This window comes from Arvicanthis niloticus, chromosome 9, assembly GCF_011762505.2.
Source record: "Arvicanthis niloticus isolate mArvNil1 chromosome 9, mArvNil1.pat.X, whole genome shotgun sequence".
NCBI classification, from domain to species: Eukaryota; Metazoa; Chordata; class Mammalia; order Rodentia; family Muridae; genus Arvicanthis; species Arvicanthis niloticus.
Window position 1 is genome coordinate 46,075,531 of NC_047666.1, and position 22,261 is coordinate 46,097,791.

A 22,261-nucleotide genomic window follows, 5' to 3' on the forward strand; every position below is an offset into this window, starting at 1 on the left:
TGCAATATAAACTAAATAAAGAAAAACTTTTATTCCCTCTGTGGTTACCAGGAATTGAGATCACAGCATGGTTTTCCAATAGTAATTATCTCTCAAAAATCCACAAAGTAACATCTCTACGATAGTGTTATATTGTCTGCATCAAACTCTGACTGCCATATGGCTCATAAGTAAAAGAAGGCAGGGATGTGTCTTAGGGAAAAATAACTGTTGCTCCAAAAACTAATGACGTCATTTCCTATCTTTACCAATCTTAGGCTAGGCAATGCATGGGTTAGGGAAGAATCATGTCAATCTGGCGGTGAGCAACTACTAACACACTGGTCAAATCCGTTCCATAGAAACAGATGACCGCTGAGTGGGGTGGCATTTTTGTTTGCTAGTTTTAATTTCACATTAGTTGCTGTCATGAGAAAACAGGGACAGTGCAAAAGTTAAAAAGAAATCTCAATTTCTTTTGAAAACATGAGAAATGAAAGAATACAAGATCTTCATTCCTAAGTGGAAACTCTCTGCTAAACTTAAAAGAAGGAATCCATCTCAGATGCGGCCAGTCCTTTAGATATAAGACCAGTCACTACAGACAGCACAACCTTACATTCATTCAACTTCATTTGTTTATATTGCCCACACAGTCATCTCTGGAGTCTAATCTTTCCACTTTACAAGTAAAATATTGACTGCTGCCAAGTTTTTGCACTGGGGATTGATGCATAATAGACAAGTCACCTACCACCGAGCTATATTCAGCAGCCGAGTGTGGTTTGATCATGTTCAAAGAAATGGGTAAAGTTTAGGATTAAGACTCAGACCCAAGCCTTAAGGTATCATGTACAATCACATTAACTTCTTGGGTTTTTTGTAACCTAACAATGACCAAACATACTCCAACCATTCAATTCACTATTATTCCACAACTACTACTACTTCACATGTATGTTAGTTATTTTCATGTGTCCGATTGGCCCTTTATTCATTTTATTCATGGAGTAGTTCCAGAACATCAACAATGTGCCTTTGAGCACATTTTTCACTCTCATGATAAAGACACATATGTAAGTATTAATTCCCCATCTATCCTACAAGCCTTAAAAAGCAGAACCCAAATCAATTTATATTTAAGCTCACACCCAATATATTACAATCATGTATGGATTCAATAAAACATAGAATACATTAGGGATTGTGTTGGCATTGGATAAGCCAGATGATAAGGCACTTACCTACCATGCCTAGAGCTCTGCCTTCATGTTTTAGTTCCACAAAATTGGAATCTGTTTTTTTATAACAGCCTTAAAAAGAAAACATGGGTGGACAGAGAGATCATGGCACAGTTATTTAGTTATTTGCTTATTTAGATATTTGCCAATATCTTGTAAGTTGCAGAGAAATAATTTTTCCATCCATCACTAAACACACACCTTTCTGTAAGGGTTTTTACCCAGCAATCAGAACTAACCATTTACTTTTCAAGAACACTATTTCCTGCTAGTTCACCATGTTTACCTGTCACTTACGGCTTCTTGTTTTGTGTCAACTGAAACACAATCCTAGATGAATCATTTAAGTGAGTCTCATTCTTTTGTTGACAAAATGTTAGACAGGGCAAAATCAAACCCAGCTCTCTTCGTTGTATAAACTACTGTAAGTGTACTCTAACATTGGCTTGACATCTAGCTTGTAGATGAAGGTCAAAGCATACCTTGACTTCCAAGTTCCAGATTATAATTCAATTTATGATTCAATAAAAATAACCTTAAATCACCAAGTTCTTCTTAATGAGCTTAGTGTATATAAAGATAACTACTTTTCCTTTTGGAGCATTTTAATGGGTATTTTTGAAATGTTGCCCATTTATTACAAATGGAATCTTTATTAAATTGCTTTGGAAGCCCATGAAACCAAAGTTCTCCTGTAGTTTAAAGCTACTTAATATTAATATTTTATATGAAAATTAGAGGGTTATGTGGGCTCTGGAAATTTAGGAAGCATTATATTTTATTATGCAGAGTGAAGCACCAATAGATGGGCAACTAGTTGAAGGTTTTTTTTTTTTTCAAACATTCATAATTTTAGAAGGCTTTTAACTTCCAGACAGGATCTTTTAGCAAATCCCTTGTATACACATTCCACCTTGGCCTCCCATCTGCACTTTTGTTATTGATACTTCATGATAAGGGCCTATATAACCTTTAGAGCAAAGGAATTGATATGATCACTCTCATGATGTGGGTCAAGTGGAAGACATCTAAGTAAGGTCACAAGTCACCATAACTGCAGCTCTCTCAGACACTCTTTAGACCCAAGACTATAATGCTGCTTGTTATTGTTCTCACATAACTTATAAATAAATCCATATTAAAATGTTTCAGCCTGCTTACAATGTATTCTCTTTTTTTAATTTTATATTTTAGGCCTGCCAGTTGCTTCCCTCTTTTAGAAGCTTGTACGGTACTTCTGGTACTATGAAGCCTTACCTTCTGGAATGAGGCATTCAGATCAGTTACATTTAGGGGCCTTTATATCCTGTGTCTGAAATACATGGCATCTTGTCAACAATACGGGCTTGCCTCCCACCTCTGGTAAGTAAACAAGAGCAATGCTAATTGCTCAAATGTGTGGGGATTCTTAGACAACACTTACCAACAAAAAAGATGGCTTCTCATGCCTGGTATTAGAAATTTTGTTAGATCTTCTTTGGTTCTTAGAGAAAGCATTGTAAGCCCATATAGGAAATTTTCATTTAAATGATATATTTATAATTATATAGAGACTTACATACATTATGATTTTAAGTATCTAGTTAATAGTAGATTCCATATGATTTTTAACATACTGTTATTATATTCTACTTTTTCCTTCTCTGTACTTATCTCAGTCCCCTTCCCTAATTTGAGTCTCCATGTCATTTTTCCAATTCCCTGGATCAGATTAATTGTACGATGCTATTTCTCTTGCTTGTGCTCCCTCAAACCCCACCCCAAGCAATGGTCCCTTTTTTAAATTTTTCTTGTTTTGTAGTTACTTGTGAAGTCTGTGAAATATAACAACCACAGTACCATGATAAGCCTAAGGTACAGTGGTGATACTCATACCTTAGCAGTAACCCATAGCTTTCTACTTGACCTTAATACATGTTAGGAGGGAAATCATTTCTGACACTCTGAACCTAGCCAAGCACCAAGTATTGGTAAAGTCATGGGCCTTGGAGGAGAATCTACAATCTCTGCTTTACTATGGTGTAAAAGCACCTTTTACTGTTGGATAAGCTCACTTTTTCTAACGTTCTGAATTCTGGCTACCTGTTTCAACTCAACTGTTTGGGCTCAACCTTGTCTCCAAGCAGACTGATCAATCTGGCTTCTCTGAATGTCTCACTGAATTGCTCTGTTTGGCCTCAAACTAACTCTGGCAATGTGTTCTGATCTTCTGGCTCCCTTCTTCGTTTCTGGGTTCAACTGCTCTGCTCACTTGCATTGAACTGCAAGAACTCACAAAAGAACTCAACAGTACCCACTCACTGTACCGACTCCCCACGGACTGCACGAAACTCAACTCCACTCAACTGCACTGACTCCCAACTCAGTGTCAAACTGAACTCTCTCTCTCCCTGCACTGCTCTTAAACAGCTTTTCTTCTGAGAGTTAGGCATATCCTAACTCTGAATCATTTTGTTAAATGTTTCTCTGATTCATCACTTTGTCTGACCCTCAAGTAGACAACATTGTTTGAGATTAAAACTGTGTGCTAAAAAATTGCAGCCAGAGAGATTAAAGGTGTGTAATAAGGGCATATTTTATTCCATCCAGATCACACAAACCTAGAAGGTCTTTGGATTTGATCTACACTAGGCAGCATAATCCCTAAGTGCACTCAAATATTTGTCCTTATAACCACAGATATGTTTAGTTCTCAACCCTCACAAAGGAAACTTGTCTTTGCAACAGAAGAAAACCAGTAGAGAAAACCATAAAAAATCAAAATGCAGAGTTGTACCACCCAACCTCAGTATGTCTATAAAACAACCCTGATATCTAAGGCTCAAGAAACATTGTAGCAGAAGACTTAGAAAGATTATAAGAGATAAAGGATTGGGGACTTTTCTTTGAGACGTGTGTATCCTAGGACTGTCAGAAACTACACTCATGAAGTCTCAACAACACAGTTGCATAAACATGAGCTGAATGAAGATGACATCAAGAGACAGGGCCAAGTGGACAGTTGATATTCCATGAGGACTCAACCCTACATAGATGCAAAAGTTATTACAAGCTAGGCAATGTTGACACATGCCTTTAATCCCAGCACTCAGAAGCAGAGGTAGGAGAATCTTGAAGTTTGAGGCCATTCTGGTCTACAGAGTCAGTCACAGGACAGCCAGTGCTACACAGAGAAACTATGTCTCAAAAAACAAACAAACAAACAAACAACAACAACAAAACAAAAACAAAAGAAAAATCACCAAAAAAGAAAAAAAAATGTATTATAGGCAACTAAGTGGACACCAATTATTTTCAAATACCAAATGGTCACGCCCTTTTTTTTTTTTTTTTGTAAACTCATTTTCTGTTTCTTTTTTCATTCTTTTTTAAAATTTTATTTTATTGGATATATTCTTTATTTAAATTTCAAATGTTATCCCTTTCCCTCCTGGTTCTATCTCATCCTTCCTCCCCTGCTTCTATGAGGCTGTTCCCCCACCCACCCACTCCTGCCTCCTCAACCTCAAATTCCCCTACACTGGGGCATCAAACTATCACAGGATCAAGGGCCTTTATTCCCATTGATGCCAGAAAAGGCCATCCTCTACTACATATGTGGCTGGAGCCATAGGTCGCTCCATGTGTATGCTTTGGTTGGTAGTTTAGACCCTGGGAGCTCTGGGGGGTCTGGTTGGTTGCTATTATTGGTCTTCCTATGGGGTTGCAAAACCCTTCAACTCCTTCTTTCCTTTCTCTAACTCCTCCACTGGGGACCACATTGGGGACCCAGTGCTCAATCCAATGGTTGGCTGCCAGCATTCCCTCTGTATTTGTCAGACTCTGGCAGAGCCTATCAGGAGACAGCTATATCAGGCTCCTGTCAGCAAGCACTTATTGGCATCCACAGTAAAGTCTGGGTTTGGTGACTGTGTATGAGATGGATCCCCAGGTGGGGCAGTCTTCAGATATCCTTTCCTCCAGTTTCTGCTCCACAACTTTGTCTATGTATTTAATCCCTTGAGTATTTTGTTCCCCCTTTCTAAGAGGGGCCTAAGCACCCACACTTAGATCTTCCTTCTTTTTGAGCTTCATGTGGACTGTGAATTGTATCTTGGGTATTCCGAACATTTGGCTAATATCCATTTATCAGTGAGTGCATACCATATGTGTTCTTTTGTGATTGGGTTACCTCACTCAGGATATTTTCTAGCTCCATCCATTTTTCTAAGAATTTCATGAATTCATTGCTTTTAATAGCTGAGTAGTACTCCATTGTGTAAATGTACCACATTTTCTGTATTCATTCCTCTGTTGAAGGACATGTAGGTTCTTTCCAGCCTCTGGCTATTATAAATTAGGCTGCTATGAACATAGTGGTGCATGTGTCCTTGTTATATATTAAAGAATTTTTTTGGTATAAGTCCAGGAATGGTATAGCCAGATCCAGAGGTAATACTATGTCCAATTTTCTGAGGAACCACCAGATTGATCTCCAGAGTGGTTGTACCAGCTTGTAATCCCACCAAGAAGGGAGGAGTGTTCCTCTTTCTCCATATCCTCACCAGCATTTGCTGTCACCTGAGTTTTTGATCTTAGTCTTTTAGACTGGTGTGAAGTAGAATCTCAAGATTGTTTTGATTTGCATTTCCCTGATGACTAAGGATGTTCAACATTGCTTTAGGTTCTTCTCAGCCATTCAGTATACCTCAGGTAAGACTTCTTTGTTTAGGTCTGTATCCCATTTTTAATAAGGATATTTGATTCTCTAGGTCTGACTTCTTGAGTTCTTTGTGTATGTTGGATATTAGCCCTCCATCAGATGTAGGATTGGTTAAAAATCTTTCCCCAATCTGTTGGTTGCCATTTTGTCTGATTGATAGTGTCCTTTGCTTTACAGAAGCTTTGCGATTTTATGAGGTCCCATTTGTTGATTCTTGATCTCAGAGCATAAACCAGTGGTGTTCTGTTCAGGAAATTTTCCACTGTGCACATGTGTTCGAGGCTTTTCCCCACTTTCTCTATTAGTTTCGGTGTATCTCATTTTATGTGGGGGTCCTTGATCCACTTGGACTTGAGTTTTGTATAAGGAGATAAGAATGGGTGTTGGGAGCCGACTTTAGCAGAAAGCGGCTAGATCAACTTTGCAGCCATCTGGAACCATATACCCTGACGAAAGATTTGGTTTTCAATAGCCTACAACAGCTGAAGCACACTCTGATATCCCACATATTTTGTGTTGCTGTTTACTGCCCCCAGCTGCAAGGTGCACGTGGTAGTCACGCCTACAAGACATGCAGTTCACGTGCTGTCCACGTGCTATCTACACCATACATGCTTATAAGGCGCATGTGCTATCCACGCCTGCAAGGCATTGCGGTGCACGTGCTGTCCACGCTATAGACGCCTGTAAGGCTTACGTCATATCAACACCTGCAAGGCACGTGGTATCCACGCGCCTACAAGGCACGTGGCAAAAGCCTATAAATAGCTCAGAATTCCCTTCAATAAACGAGACTTGATCAGAATCTCTGTCTTGTCTCCATTCTTAGCGTCTCTTCCCCTTTATCCCCACTCTCTCTCTCGCTAGACCCTGACCCTCGGACCGGAACGGGCAGTACGGGCTGCAACAAATGGGTTGATTTTCATTCTTCTGCATGCTGACCTCCAGTTGAACCAACAGCATTTGTTGAAAATGCTGTTTTTTCCACTGGATGATTTTATCTGCTTTGTCAAAGATCAAGTTATCATAGGTGTGTGGGTTCATTACTTGGTCTTTAGTTTTATTCCATTGATCTACCTACCTGTCTTGGTAACAATACCATGCAGTTTTTATCACTATTGCTCTGTAATACAGCTTGAGGTCAGGGATGGTTATTCCCTCAGAAGATCTTTTATCATTGAGAATAATTTTTGCTATTCTATGTTTTTGTTATTTCAAATGAATTTGAGAATTGTTCTTTCTAACTCTGTGAAAAATTGAGTTGAAATTTTGATGAGGATTGCATTGAATCTGTAGATTGCTTTTGGCAAGATGGCCATTTTTACTATATTAATCCTGGCAGTCCATGAACATGGGAGATCTTTCCATCTTCTGAGATTATCTTCAATTTCTTTCTTCAGACACTTGAAGTTCTTGTTATATAGATCTTTCACTTGTTTGGCTAGATACACACCAAGGTATTTTATATTATTTGTGACTATCGTGAAGGGTGTCATTTCCTTAATTTCTTTCTCAGCCTGTTTGTTTATTTGTCTCTAAATCTGATCTCTACACTTCTGAGTCATACTCTTAAGTCACACACCTTTAATCTCACACACCTTTTATCCCAAGGTATCTAAACCAAGATTATCGGAGTGTGCTCAGCTATTGTAGGCTATTGTAATCCAAGTCACATGTCAGGGTATATGGCTCAAGATGGCTGCAAAGCTGATAGCTGCTTTCTGCTAAAAGTCGGCCCCCAACAGAGGGGTATATGGGAGGGTTTGGAAGGTAAAAAAGAATGGGAAATTATTTGACTATGTTTTACATGTAAAAATAAATCATTAAAAAATCTACATGTATATGTATTTTTTTTGCATGTATCTCTGAGCATAATGTGTCTGGTGCCTATGGAAGCCAAAGATAGTGTTGGATCTTCTCAAAATGAAGCCACAGACAGTTGTGAACCACTAGAATTGAACCTAGGTCCTCTGGAAAAGCCGCTAGTAATTTTAACCCCTGATTCATCTCTTTAGACCTCATCCCTTTTTGTTTAAAAATTTTATTTAAAAATCCCTGAGCAGAAGAAAAAATCGAGTTAATAAAGTACTTCTCAGGCAAGCATGAGAATCTGATTTTTGGTCCACTGAACCCATGTGAACAAGCTAGAAATGGTGATACATGCTCATAAGTTCACAATTCTACTCCTGGTTCCTGCTAGTCAGCCATTCTGTGAGTTCCAGGTGAACAAGAAACTTATTTCTGAAAAGAATATGAAGAGTGCTATTGTAAATACACACACACAAACACACACACACACACACACACAATCTTTGTGCTTGTCTTCACATTTTCAGCTCTTTTTAATTTCTCATTCATAGATAGCTAGTTCTTTTGCTATATGTGGTACATTAAATGTTTTTTGTTGAAACTTAGTTTGTCTACTTTGAGATTCTGCCTTTTAAAACTAAACCATAGAGACTTCACTAAAACCAAACATGTTCATGAAGTTGTATAATACAACCACCAGTGATCTGGTTATGGTGATATAATAACCACAGAAGAATAATTGCATGGCCATTTTATAACTTGCCATAATCCCTTAGCTCATATTCACTTGGAAACAAGGATTCAATAAGTAGTTAATAGAAACTAGAGGTAGAAGAAATTTCCAGATCTGTCTTTTGTTTTATGGTCGTGGGTGGGGTTACAAGCTAGATTAGGAAAGTGGGGAGAGATTTGAAAGTTAGGTCAGAGCTTAAGAATCAAGAAAATGGCATACAAGAGGAAGCAGGTCATGCCTGAAGGTGGGAGGGGGGATGATCCAACCTTCTGATCATGGAATATCTAAAGTCCTTATCTCCTCTTGGTTTCCAGGAGAATTAGCCCTTTAATCTTTCTCAAATAGGAGACATGGGAAGTTGGTGTGAAATTTCAATTCGGACCACTCAGGAAGAAAGGACACAGCCCACTAGAAAAGTACTCTAAGGGTTAGACTCTAAGGAAATAAGCATAACAATGTTCTTGCATGTGTTATTTCCCTTTAAAATAGACTATTTCCCATCTTTGAATTTTGGCTATTGTTTTTTTCTCCTGTTACACTAGAAGGAGTCTTCTAATGCCCAAGTTTGTAATTCCAGGCTTTCCTAGTCAGCCCCAGTTTATTCATCTCACACAAATATGATATTCCATTATAATAATAAATAAATTATCAGTTTACCAATGTACATTTATATCTTCAAGAATATTCCCCATACTACAAGAGAGAGTATAATTATTATCTGCTTTCAGAGAACCTTTTTAATCTCAAAAGTTATCATTACCCTCAATTATTTTTTTACTTTACCATTTTTAAAAAGGGGTTATATATAGTTCTAGTCTGCCTTTAAAGAACAGTGTTCAATACTTTGTGCATATATCCTTTCCTTTTTTAGACTAAAGGCCAACTCTGTCTTCATTCTTGCCCATTGTGACTTGTACGCACATAGTCAAAATTTATTTCCTGACCTAGATTGAATTACAAGTAATTTCAAATATTGTCTTTCAATTAGAAAATGTAGGACAGGTTTTCTAGAAAATTATTATTATAGTTAATTTAACTTTCTTATGCAAAGTCCATATCTGCCACTTAGTAATTTTTATTCCAGCATAGTTTTTATAAATTATTATTGATATATCATATTCTGAGGAATTGATTACCTCTGTGTCCCCAGAAGTTCTTCTACATATGTTATAATATTTATTATACAATTTTTAAAATATGAATTACATTCTCACTAAGACACACAGAATGATCAAGATAAGCTTTGTTATCAATTTTCACACAGTATCTTCTTTAGGGAATAGCTGAAATAAATAAAACATACTTGATGTAAATCATTTTTGATAAGGGATTTGATGTGGATTCTATCCACAACACATAAAACATGTACAACTCAATAAAAAAAAGAAAAGAGTAAGTAGTTTCATTTAATAATGGACAAAAAATATGAATGGACATTTTTTTTGTTAAAGAGTTAATGAATAAATGCATTATGGAAGGATTCTGAGCATTGAGAGTCACTGAGGAAATTCAATTCAAATCCATACTAACACCATATATATATGAAGGACTACACCTTAAGAGCCAGGTGTTGGTGAGAATACAGAGACACTAAACTTGAGCCATTGCTCATACACTATAAAATGGTGGACTCACTTTGGGAAAGAACTTGGTAGTTGTTCAAATGGCCAAGTAGAATTACTCCATAACCAGCAATTCTACTTCAAGACAAATAAAGACATTATAGAGACTGGTATACAAATATCCATAGCAGCATGATTCAAAGTCATCACCCAGGCCCATAATTATGGGGACAGGTGACGATCTCTCCTCTGTTCAGTGTGTTGTGAAGTTATCATATTCAGTAGGTTAGGCATAGTATATGCATCTTCAAGGGAAGCTATTTTCAACTTATGATGTTTTACTATGACATAGCCTGGTTGTAGTTTGAGGAACATTTGTGCTTGAAATTACCTTCAGTGTATCCAGAATATTAAAGTCCAACAATTGGAGAATAACTCATAAGTGATTAATTTTCCCACTAAAACCTATGCTTTCATCAGTGAAATCAGCCCTGAGTTGAGTACCCCAGATATGCAAGGCTAATATAACAGTTTGTATCAATAGCAATACACTGGTCAGCAGAGGGTTCCTTCTGATAAAGTGCTTGTCTGATAAGCATGGAGAACTGAGTTTGATCTCCAGAACACACTCTCCAGAATTCATATTAAAAAGCACTTGCTAGTGCATGCTTGGAATCCCAGCTCTAGATATGAAGACAAGTGAATCACTGGAGTGCACTACTAAGACAGCCTGGGCTTACTGGCGAGCTCTAGAGCAATGAGAAACTTTGATGCAAAACCAAGTAAACAGCACTTGAGTAACAGTGACTGACGTAGTTCTCTGTCTTACACATGCACATATACATACATGTACAATTCCATACACATGAATTTTCTAAAAGAGAAATTGATACATAAATTTACTTAAAATCACATTGTTTTAATGTTTTCCTAAATGTTGACACAGAACTAGAAAGGCTTATATTTTTCAAAACATCCAAATAGCATTTATCACAATGAACAAAGATAAATGCCTGTAAAGGAGATGTTTGTTTTTCTCAGTGCTTTGACCAAAGCACTTTTGGCCCTTGAAGGGGTAAGAGTTTGTTTTGAGCCACAGTTTAAGATGAGACATGATTTATCACTAGTGGTGAAGACATCAGTAGGAACATGATGTGGCAGGCATCCTATAAGACAACAATCAGGAAATAGGAGTTAAAAAAAGAAGAAAGGCTGCGATATAAAACTCAAGATCCATTCTTAGGGACCTGCTTCATTTGGAAAGATCCTACTTCCTAAAGGGTCCACAGCCTTCAATAACTGTCACCAGCCGGAGAAGAAAATCACCAGAGTCTATTGGGAACATGTCACATTCAAATCAAAATAAATGGTACATGGAGTTTATTCTTATGTCACAAATACGTATTTGAAAGTAACTATTCATAGGGTCTGATGCAATTGTCCAGCACAGTTCCAGTTCATTCCAACCTGTGTGATTTAGAGCAAGCATGCATTTAACAATTAAGGCAATGGCAATAGAGTGTGGAATACCGCCATCTAATTGTCAGAAGAAAAGTCCTGAGCCATTACCCATAAACACCACTCCTTTAGCTCAGCTGCTTTTATTTCTTTACTCTGTGTAGTTTTCAGTGTTTGCAATGGTATAAATAGTTTCTAGGCAGGGAGGTTGAAAGTCTAGTGATTAAAATCCAACTATGCTATTCTCCTTTACTCCTCCTTCATAAAACAGAATTTAAAAATAGCAGCCAAGTGCAAATCATATCATGATGCTATTTTGCTGGGCCTAAATGACTTTATGTGTATTTCAGAGAAGGAACTGATGTGCCCCATAAATAAAACAATCTAAGTTTAAAGCCTCCAGCCTGGTTCATCACCAGACCACCTACTCTAATCTCACAGCTATAGCAGAAGGACCAGAAGGACAAAAAGAAGAAAATTGGGAATCCTAATTTATTAGACAGAACTCACAAAATGATCTCGGTGAATCTGTTAAATTAGGAGAATAACAGGGCTACTATAGACTTTTTTCTAACCATTATACAAAAATACTCAGAGAAAGGATGCTGGACTTAAATTTCAGTTATCCACTAAACACTCATTTATATCCCAGAACAGTGGTTCACAACCAGAGGTGATTTGGAGTCTCCAGAGAATATTGCAAGATTTGGGGATATTCTGGTCATTACAGTTTGAGAAGCTAGTGGACAAAAGTCAGGGATGATGCTGAATGTCCTGTGACTACAATTAAAGCTCTCTCTCTCTCTCTCTCTCTCTCTCTCTCTCTCTCTCTCTCCTTCTAGTAACTTAGGGAAAGTCTAGTGGTTCTCAGAGTCTGTCTAGAGAACAAATGGAAGGTACAAATGGATGGTACCCAGGATAGCCTAAAACTGATATGGAATTTCATTAAGTTTATAAAATGAGATAAGATGCAGACTCCCACCATGTTTTTAGTGTTTGCTTGACTTGAACTTCCCACTGGATACAAGGAAGGGCCCTCAAATATTTCTAGGTCTAGGGGGGATTGTATTTTTTGTCTTGTTTTGTTTTGTTTTGAGAAAAAAAAATGGTGTGGGGTGATAGGATTTGAAAACTGTCAGTAGTCATCTATTAAAAATGAAAACTTTCCTTACACTGATAAGGTAAAGGGTGGTGACCATAGCAGAGATTTTTACAGCCCTAAATTTAAAAAATGATGAGGTTAGGAATGTTTTCTCTGGATGAAGCTTTCTATGAAGGGAAGAGTACTAGGTCTTGGCTATGTGGATGATGCAGGAACCTTCTAGATGATCTCCTTCAAAATTAGGGCTTGTATGTTTCCTGCTGTACAAGCTCTGGGAACTCACAACACAGCATCTTCAGACTGTGAAAAAGAGACAGGTATTCAAGTCAGCAACTTCCTCTGGGAGTGTCCCACTTTCCACATCCATCTATGGTGCCACAATGATCCTTCCTTCTGTGTGACTCACACAGTGTATTTTCTAATAAACTCAATCCACACAAATCTTCACCTCAGAGTCCATTTCCAAAGATGAATCTTCTCAAGAGACCCAGAAAAAATTGCAGTATGAGTGTACATAAACATACATGCATACATATGTGTGTGCACATATACACATGTATGTGTGTGTATAAATCTTCACAAGTAAATAATAACTGTTTTTGTAGGGTAGCTGATATTACTATTCTGGCCCATTTAATTTTTTAAAATTTTGGCTGGGACCCAATATGTTGATCTCACAATATGTTAATAAGGCAGGGTCCAGAAGCTAAAACACATTTTATTTATATTTACAGCAAAAATATATTAGTATAGTGTACATATTTTGAATGTAACTAACTAGAAGTTTTTATTCTTTACTCAATCTTATAGGCCAATTTGGATTTTAAAACTTAATTAACATTAAAAAACAAATTAAATAACAGAACCTCAAATGTAGACAAATCTTGAAGAAATGGACTTAATTATCTCCAACCATACACTATACATCTAACCAAGCCTACCACACTGTTACCCATGCCAAAATTAGTACATGAGTGGGGAAGCTGGTGGGGTGAGGGAGTAGAGACACCCCCATGGAGACTGGGGGAGGAGGTTTGTCAGTGGGTGGACTAGGAGGAGGATAAAATCTGAACTGTAAAAGAAGATTAAATAATTTTTTTAAAATGTCATTATTAAGCCAGGCAGTGGTGGCACATGCCTTTAATCCCAGCACTTGGAAGGCAGAGGCAGACAGATTTCTGAGTTTGAGGCCAGCCTGGTCTACAGAATGAGTTCCAGGACAGCCAGGGCTACACAGAGAAACCCTGTCTCAAACCTCCCTCCCCCCCCAAAAAAAAATGTCATTATTATATCATTAGGAATTAGCTGGCTACCACTTTTCTGATGCATAAAGAGTTAAAGAATCAAACTATCCTCGTTCTAAGCCTGGCTTAAGACTTTTCTTTAATGATCATTTTTTATTTTATTTTTCTGAAAGAGAGCAAAGAAAGATTTTGATAAGGTCACAATAAAGTAGGTTTTACTAGATACAATTTTAGACACATAGGAAAAGTGATTAAAATTGTGATGAATTTAAATGTGTGTCTTGTGTCTTATAAATATCATTTACAAGGATAGAAATAAATGGCGGCTCGTAAAGATGCGGGGTCTCTGGAAGGTGAGTGTAGGAGGGTAAGTCTGGGAAAGAGCCACAGTCAGACTAAGAGAGGATGTCAGTCAACAGCAAACCAGAGAAGCATTAGAAAGGGAAAAACTGAAGTCCAAAGTGGGTGCACGGTTAATCTCAAGCTGCTTATGCAGGCGGGCATTAAATCCCACAGCTAGCACTCCTGATTACATACACAGACTGATGCTTGCTCTGTTTCACTGTGGGGTTTCTTCCCAGAGAGCTTTCCTTTTATCATAAAGAAACTGCTCCTTATGATTTCCCAGGGGATTTATTCAAACTATACTCAAAAGAGAAAGAGGAGTTGTTTGCTACTCAAAATATCTCTATTATGGGGGATTGCTGCCAACAGGAATAATATTTTGACATCTCAGACTCACCTCTAATTTCTTTTCTTCATCTGTTTTCTTTTGATAAATCAGGAAAGCCCTGTATCTATCCTCTCTTTTGGAGTCCCAGAAAATCTACTAGAACATGCTGCCCAACCCCCAACACATTCCTTGGCAGCAAAAAGAATTAGTGGGACCCTGGCATAACATCCTCAAAAATTGTGGCTTATTTGCTCATTTTGCAGGTGTTTGAGCTGAGGTAGACTATTCAAGTCAAGATCTCAAGAAAGTTCTTAATCTAAATGGGTCTTATTTTAGGATTGCCCTTTCCAAATGCCTATCTGATTCTTGAACAGGCTTTGTAAGGAAATCCCTTTATCTCTTTTGGATTTTGGGAAATCCTGCTGGTTAGACCCAGGAAAGCAAACAATTTTGGTTAAGTAAATTTCAGATCTTTAGCAATACTAATGTGAATGTTTGCTGTGGGGACATGTATAAATATTTTACTAAAGGATGCATGTCTAAAATAAACATTTTTAAAAGATCAAATGAAACTTTTATTTAGAAAGTACCTTCCTCCAGGGGACTTATAAACACTCCCAAACACTTGCTTAATCCAGAAATCAAGACTGTTTTTCATTGTGGAACTACCAAAATGTATCTCTACTCTTATGTCATGCTTGGATACAGTATCTATTGGATGTAGGTATCCATAATTTCTTTGTAAATTCTGCTGGAATATTTCTAGAATCTAGAAGTCTAGGATCTGGTCATCACTAGGTATTCATCAAGTATGTGTTCTTGAACAAGACAATGTATTTTAAAACAAAGAGACTGGCCTCAAAACACTGAAAAGTATTTCTAGCCTCAGTAGAATCATATAACCAGATCACAAATCTCTCAGTGTTTATGATTAACTGCAGTAAGGAGACATGCAACCCTTTTGAAAAAATCAGAATAAATCTTAGTTTTCACTTTCTTTATTTTTCACGTTTGTAGTTTTTATTTAGATGATTGGTTCACATGGCCCATAATATGTTATGGTGGGGAGATGGTGAGCAGTTAAAGCACTTTCTGTAGGCATGGCAGAATCTAAGTTAAAATGTCCAGAACCGACACAGAACAGGGTATAGTGGTACATGTCTGTAATCCCAAGGCTCCTTCAGGCAGATGGGAGCTGGATTCAGGAGAATCCCTAGAAGTTCCTGGGCAGGTTACACTGGTTTACCCTATCTTAAAGTAGAAGATGAGGGTCAACACCCAAAGTTATCTACTATCCTTCAACCAGATTGTCATGTCTGCATAGGCACACATTCATATGCAAAGATTTAACAAACATAGACCAGGACTTTCACTAATAAGCTGAGTAGCGCTGAGTTCAAAACTTACTTTTTGAGCCTCCTTTTTTTTCACCTGTACAATAGAAATAACTAACAACCACATGCTGAAATTTCATGTGCATTAAGCATAATACAGCAGCCTCTGAACAGGAGTTATTAGGGGACAGGAAAGGACTCACTCAGCTTGTGAGAGAAGTGGGATGTATTAGTTATTTCCAGAATAAGTTTCATGAAAATAAAGATGTGGTTAGAAAGGATATTAAGAAAAATAGTATCCATCTGGAGAATAAAGGAGATAAATGAGGGAAAGCTAAAAGCAAAAGAACTTTCATAAATAGAAGAAAAATACTATATGGTTCATAATAATATAGGTTAAAACAGCATGATCTGAGGCTTGAAAACTTTTACTTGGAGAATGAATCATCTATTTGAAAAATAGAATCACAAATTCTCTGTAGAATTTCAGTAAGTCCACAAGATACTTAATGTTGACATTCTGTAAAATGTTAAATACCAAGAACTGAGGTAGTATTTAATAACTAGCAAAAGGAAAGATGCTGAAAATGATATAAAATCAAATCATATTAGCACTAAAAGCCAAATCAGAAATATCCATCTGAACTCTACATGCTATTTATTTAACATAGAAATTCTTTAACCATTAAAGCACCAACTGTATGCAACTATATAACATCACACTAAATAACATTCAACCTTGGAAATTCCATAAACCTCTCCCTCATTTGTTAGACATCTGAAGATCACCAGCCACCTGTTAAGTTCAAAGACAGTCACAGAGAATCAAACCATGACTAAGAATTCTTGTTCCTTTAGAATTAGAGAATCATCTATCACCTACTCACCAAAGATATGACTCCCCCAAAGCAACCACTTTGTTCCATTCACTGAGCAGCTGTAACATGTCAGGTACTGTGCTAAGTATTCATTTATATCATTTGCCCTGACAGGCACACTCCTGACTTAGCAGCATTATGAGAAAGTACTTTAACCCTGCCTGTGCTCTTTGCTTGGAACCATATGTTGAAATAAAAATCATCCCTATTCATTCTACCTAATTCCCTAGAGTCATAGGGTGCTGATATAACTCTTCTAGATTTCAGCTCTTCAAATGATGTTAGCCAACAAAGATGCCATATCATCTCCACATTTACCAGAAACTCAATGTTTAACTCTTGTTCAATACTCTGTCTTCAGTACCAAGGACAGCGTCTACCATGTAAAACTGTTTTGTTGCTAAGTTAATGTCATATACCTGGGTTGAAGAGATGAGTCAGTCGTTAAAAGCACATACTACTATGGCCAAATACCAGAATTTGTTTCCTAGACCCCATGTAAGGAAGCTCACAACTATATTTAATTGTAGCTCCAAAGGATCAAACAACCTTTTCTGACCTCCATAGGCATCTTCACTCAAGTGCATATACCCGCAAATAACCACACACAGACACACATGCACACACAGAATTAAATAATAAAATGAAGCTGGAGAGTTGGTGAAGATCATTTGCTATTTTTGTAAAGGATCTGGATTCAGTTCCTAGCATCTACCTCCAATGGTTCACAACTACCTATAACTCCAGATATAGGAGGATCCAGAGTCTTCTTCCAGCTACTGTGAGCACTGTGTGCATATGTTATACATACCCCCCACATACATATAAATACATAAACAGTATAATAATTCAATAAATTATATTAAAATGTGGAAGTAATCAAAGAATATTCCCAGTCTTGACATTTAGTCTCCACAAGCACAGACCCTTCCCAATACCAAATACACCTGAAGGAAAACAAAAACAAACAAACAAAAACCTCTTTATATTCCCAGGGTCCTATAATTTATTAAAAACCTACAGAAAATTTAAAGACTGGAATGAACACAGCCTTCAGGCATAGCTCAACAATGTGAACTTTCAATTCCATAAATACAACTTAAGGAAACATTATCTTGTCAAACATGAAAAGATGCCACCCACTTTTGGATGACAAAATTATGAGTCCTTTATAAATTTTTTGTAAACTCTTCAGCTTGATTGTGATCTGAACTCTGCATCCCAAACTTCTTCAAGGGATAGACTGTTAGGTAGACCTAGCGAGTCCTTCGCTTGTACAGTTAATTTTTTTCTTAAGCCCTTGGTATAAGTTTTCACACTTGTCCTGTGTACACATATTTGTGTGCATGTATCTGTGTGCTCATGTGATGGAGTAGAAATATGTGTGTAGTTTGCATGCATCTGTGTGCACATGCATATGGAGGACAAAAGGAAATTTTCAGTGTCCTTCCTCAGGAATGTCATGTATCTTCCTTTGAGGTAGGGTCTCACATTGGCCTGGAGCTTGACAATAGAGTTAAGCTGTCTTGCTAGTGAATCCCAAAAATCAAACTGCCTATACTTCTCTAGTACTGGGTTTATAAGAGCAGGTCACTATGCCTGGCTTTTTTTCCCTGTAGGTTCTAAGAATTGAATTAAGGTCCCCGTGCTTGAAGGAATTCACTTGACCTACTGAGCTATTCCCCTCACCACTCTTACATATTTTTTTATCATGTGCAGTATGGTTTCATTGTGCCTGCCACACTGGTTTCATTTAAGTTGGCCAAGCATTTCCTAACATGGTTTCTTCCACCTCCAAATTCAAGCCTCTAACAAAGCTCACTGGCAAACTCTTTAAATCTTGAAAAATATTATTGGACAAAATAAAACAACACCAAATGTCACTTGCAACTTGGCTCAATGATGATTCCTAAATATCAGTAAGCATTTGAATATCCCTAAGTCATTGTCATCTGTAGACATTTTCCTCAAGGACACTACATCAAGCATTGCCAAAGTCTTTTCTCTAAACTACAAAGCCCAGATCACACTGCCATAATCCCTGAGAGCTAAGTATAATGAGTGTATCTTGCTTTTCAACTCCTTGTGTTTGCCGTGTTGTGTGTAAGTTAATCATTCAAAATCTTCAGGGCTTCAAATTTTGAAATGAATTACAGGTTTTGTGACTCAGAGGGCTTTGTTTTGAGTGAAGTGTGAGTAGTCCCTCTGCATTTCTGTTACATCCACCTCTTATATGGAGCAATGAATACTCCTGATTAAATAAAAAAAAGAAGAGCAATTTGTTCAAGGGAATAGGGGATAAAAGGAGTCGTGCATAGGAAATGCTGCTTTGAAAACCTCAAACCATTAAAATATTACCAGGCTGTTGGTTTAGAAATGGAGTCTCCCTTGCAGATGGTTTCCCTTTCTTCCTGAAAAGAATTTTAATGCATAAACAGAATTTATAGCAAGACTTTTCCATTCAAATATGTATTTGGAGGAATAGTGCAGAAATCACAAGACAGATATTGCTTAGTTTTGCACTTTGATAAAAGATTAACCTGGTAGTATACCTTAAACTGTTTGAATTTTTTCCAAGAAAGAGCATAGTCCTTTAAAGAAAATAACAAGTCAAATATTTATTATTGTTATTGGTTTTAGACCAATTGATTTGGGGAGTGATGTGCTTAGTTGTTGAGGTTGAGTTGTTTTGGATATAGCAATCTATTTTGGGGAAAACTGAATATATTAATGGCATGTTTGTTGTAGAAGACAGTTTCTTTGTGTTGGGATAAATCACTACCTTTTAATTCTATTATCTTTTCAAAACAATTCCTATAACAAGTTTTAAGGCAGGTGTGTGTGTGTGTGTGTGTGTGTGTGTGTGTGTGTGTGTGTGTAAAGGGATAAATAATGTTCATTCAAAACACTGAAATGCTATCGTGTCCATTTACCAAGAATGATGTGAAAATCTTGCTCATAGCTTAAGCTACAAGAAGGAACAATGCCAGATCAATCAAATTGGTAAAAATAAGTATCAGAAAGCTCTTTAATAGTTAATTTGCTTTTCATCTAATTGACTATGTTATAATCCTAGGCTCTTCTTCAAGAGTTTATAATATGAAAATAGTGAATTTCTTGATTAGTTCTTCATATTCATTAAATTTCTCTACATCAAGTTTTATGTTCTTCTTAAAAACTGTTTTGTATATTTAAATCACTAACAAGTCCATCACTTTGTTCTATATTTAGCTCATAATATACTTCAATAAATAAAAATATGGTGTCATTAGGAAAGGTTATGCTTGCCTTTAATCCTAGTATAGGAGAGGCAGAGGCAGGTATATCTGAGTTTGAGATGACTCTTAGTTACACAGCGAGTTCCAAGCCAGCCAAGGCTATATAGTGAGACATTGCATAAAGAAAAAAATGGGGCACCCAAAGCTTCAATGACATCATAGGGATTTGTTAAAAACAGTATCTGTGACAGCAAGGCTTCTGAGATAAATTATTTAGAACTCTTCTTGTAAGTTCATCCCTTCTATTGCCCTTGTGAATACAGTATTGCTTACACTGGTATGAAACTTATATGATAAATAAAAATATGTGACATTTTAGATCATAAATATTCATTAGAGGTTATTCCCTGGTCAGTCTGTGCATCTAATTTTAGTTTGTATTGTTTCCCTTCAGTCTTTTCTCCTATTTTTGCTAAGCCCAAGTGGTACAGTCATTCTTCTGCAAGATTTGTGCTTTCTTGTTGAAACTACTAAGCAGTCAAATATAAAACAGAAAAAAAAAAGATGAGGAAAGAGTTAACTGATATCTAATATGTTGCTTGATTATTCCAGATGGAAATTGAAATAAATTATTTGTTAATGTTATTACCTAAGATCTGCCAGTTTTCTGGAAATAGTAACCAAATGACACACAATTGCCAGAATTTGTTAATTCTCCAATTAAAGATATTTAAAGATTTTTAGACCCAGGAGATGCATTACTTTGAATTTGTCTCTGGGTCTGATAGATTTAAAAACATTTAAATTGAATAAAAAATGATTCCTCAATATATTAGCAGTTTCCCTGTCAGCACTGTCATTTACATATGATTGACTTCAAAGTTAGGCCAATTCATTATTAGAAAAAAAGAGCCAGTTATACCCTGATTCAGGCAAAGTGTAAAGAAACAATAAGAAAACTTGTTCAATCAAAGGAATGGAAATCTGGACACGGTGGTCCATGCCTTTAATCCTAACACTCAGAAGGCAGAGGCATGAGGATTTCTGTGAATTCAAGACCAACCTGCTACATAGTAAGTTTCAAGACGGCCAGAGCAATAATGAGACTATATCTCTAAGATAGATAGGTAGGTAGATAGATAGATAGATAGATAGATAGATAGATAGACAGACAGACAGACAGATGGACAGATGAAGCCATTGGGTTAATTTTAAAAGAAAGTTAAAATTAAGTCCTGTGAAAAATTAAATTTCTTAGTTTCAAAGTAATTTTACTTTATTAACATGATCATAATTCTAAAATGTCAGCATTTGAATATACTTTTCAACTTGACAGTGCTTCAGAGATACCATTATATCACTAAAAATGCAGAAAAAATCATTTTAATAACACTAAAAATATTGTTTGACTGCCTATCAGTGTGAGGCTACATGTTTGGTACAAAAGCAACCCTTACAGAAGGAATCTTGTCTACCCTGAGAGGAGAAATCCATATGTTTTTTTTTATTAGCACAGCTGTGTTGGTATAATCAAATGCATATATATTAGTTACATCTATGTTGATGTAATTAAATACATAGCATAAACACCTTGGGAAAAGTAAAGACCTCATAGTTTCAGAGGATTCAGTCAATGGATTTTTAGCCCCATGCCCTTGGACAGAATATCATGGAAGCAGAAACTGGTGGCTATGGAGAAGATAGAGGACCACAAAAGAAGAGAACTTGGCTGGATAGAGCCCCTCACCCCAGGACAAGTTAGAGCTGACCTACTTCCTCAAAATATATCTTCACCTCCTCTTTTCCACCACCTGCCAGGAATGAATCATCTTAGAAGTCCATCAAGGGATTAACACTTTGTTTAGGTCATAGTCCCCATAATCCAATCACTATCAAATCCGCATCACCTGGCGACCAAGTACTGAGCTAAGAGCCTAGAGAGAAATTCTGTGTTTAAACTGTTCCAGAATACAAATACATGTGAACTGTTTAGGTTTTCCCCCCAAAGAGACCCTGTTACAAAGACTTAAACGTGGGAGATTTATTTGGATGTTGACCTTGGGAACACAAATGAAGGGGTTACTGTGTTTATCTTTAAGAGACCCTTCCATGACAGCATGTGAGAAATTTTATATGCAATATATCTAGGAATTGTCCATGTAATATTAGGAAGCTAAGGGACCTTGAGTTCTTCTCTGATGACTGAAGGAAATTCTTACAAATACATAAGAAAAATAAACTTAGACAAAGAAAACCAAAGATTTAGCCATTGAAGGGGAGCCACTGTCACACAGGAGGACTATCTATTACAACTGCAAGGAAAGTGGC